Source organism: Microtus oregoni, unplaced genomic scaffold (assembly GCF_018167655.1).
Source record: "Microtus oregoni isolate MIOR12 unplaced genomic scaffold, Mior012 000033F_ref0000390, whole genome shotgun sequence".
Lineage (NCBI taxonomy): Eukaryota > Metazoa > Chordata > Mammalia > Rodentia > Cricetidae > Microtus > Microtus oregoni.
In genome coordinates, this window is record NW_024543092.1 from 389,120 (window position 1) to 391,139 (window position 2,020).

Consider the following 2,020-nt stretch of genomic DNA (forward strand, 5'->3'; position numbering starts at 1 on the left):
TCTCCAGACTGCTCACCAGTCAACGTAGAGTCCTAGCAGGACCTCTAGGATGTGAGTTGTTGACTACTTAGATATCCACCAAAAATAATAATTGAGCCGAAAGAGCAAAGTTAATTGGATGAGAGAGAAATTACCTTAGAAGTTTTCATCCAGCTCTCAAAGGCAGAAGTCAAAGTAAAACACCATGTAGGGTGGAAAGTTTAATGCCAGATTCTACAAGATAGAGCGTTGGACAGAATTTATGTCACAGGAGCTCTGGATTAATGGAATCTTAAGGTGCTCAGATTGCTAGACTACTCTTGTCGAACAAATTGTTCTTCATGGTAAGGACGGGTTTTAGTTGGCTTGCAGTCTTAGCCCCAAGGAGCAAGTACTTTGTGGAACAAGTCGTTATATTTGCTTGCTCTCAGTGTTATTTCACACCAGGACAACAAATTATGCTGGCTTCAGTTTTCACTCCCCTCTCCTGCCTATCCTCCCCAGAAACCCGTTTCAGGTTTCACAGAGCAGGGCTGCTAGATTAGTTCAATAAACGTGTTGTGAAACCAAGGTTGATGTGCGGACTTAGATCTCAAATCTCTCCCATTTGCAAGACCAATAACAGATCTGATCCTGGTGATTTCCAATTAAATTATAAATTAGCACTCTTTTTAGTGTTTATTAGTGTTTATTGGGTGACATACATACAGAATTATGACAAAGGATATTCCCTTGAGTAATTATTTTTATGTGTGTTTGTGCTTTATAAACATATAATCTGCATGACCAAATAGCAAGTCATATCAAATTAACTCTAAGTTTATTCCTGTTCCCAAGTGCGTTGGCTGAGATCATCATGGTAGGCTAAGACAAGGAAGAGGTCCTAAACTGAGATGATAATTATGCCAATGACTACAGCTTCAAAGACAAAGTGGGGAACATCACAGTCAGACCCTACATCTTGAACCCACATTATCACAAGCAGTAGCAAGGCAGTGACTCCATCAAGGAAGGGCACAAACGTATCACCAGATGTAAGATTATCTGGAAGGTCCTTCTGCAAGCTACAGCTTCAGCATAGTTGAGACCCAAGTGGCAACTTCTATGACAGTGAGTTCCAAGAAGTGAAAAATAATGACTATCAAGATTTTAACCTCGATGGCATTATACTAAGAGAAGTTAAAACTACAGAACATAGGAGTAAACCAGAAAATCCTAGGATCGTACTTGTACTGTCTCAGAGCATAGCAACTGTTGTTCCTTTTGGAAACTACAGCACCCGGTATTCCCAGGCGGTCTCCCATCCAAGTACTAACCAGGCCCGACACTGCTTAGCTTCCGAGATCAGACGAGATCGGGCGTGTTCAGGGTGGTATGGTTTTCAAAAGGAACAACAGCAACTATACCCATAATTCCTTGACTGCAAGTTTATCCACCCATAATTCTGTACTGCAAGGTTAATGGGAGTCAGAGAGACAAGGGTTACATGTAGTGAGGAATAAAGAGGAATTTAATTTTTATAACAGCATGGAGAAGTTGGGTGGATTATGGTCAAAATCCATTATGAACAGACTTATGCGATCCATGAAAGAAGTCAGATGACAATATTGGAAAGTTATTTCTAAGCAGTGCTTGAGCTCTGGAAGTAAGCCAAAACTCAGAAAGTAAACGCTGTTCCTCCGGACTCATTTAAAAATCGAGCAATCTGATTCTTATCTGGGCATGTTGAAAAAAATTTCTGTCCTACGAAATCAAAAGGGCCATGGCTACTGCTTTTCCTGTTTCTGTGTTTCCTAACAGACACCAGCCATTCTGGAGAGTTCAGGAAGTGAGGTGTGCTGGTGGGGGATGGGCAGGTGGCAGGTGGCTTAATGGTTTTGGGAGAGCGACACCTTTACAAACAGGAATGGCACTTCAGCATGGCTAAAATAACCTTGTTTCCCCGCTGCCAGGTGACTCTTGTCTCCCAAGTCTCGCTTCTTGTCTTGTCTCTCCCTTGTAAGACACAGAATCTTTAAGGATCCTTTCTGGTAATATTTCC

At 41.7% G+C, this 2,020-nt stretch overlaps 1 pseudogene; it reads right to left on the reverse strand.

Annotated features, from left to right (window-relative positions):
• Positions 1-1,246: 1,246 nt before the first annotated feature.
• LOC121466657 lies at positions 1,247-1,365 on the reverse strand (annotated as a pseudogene).
• Between the last annotated feature and the right edge of the window lie 655 nt (positions 1,366-2,020).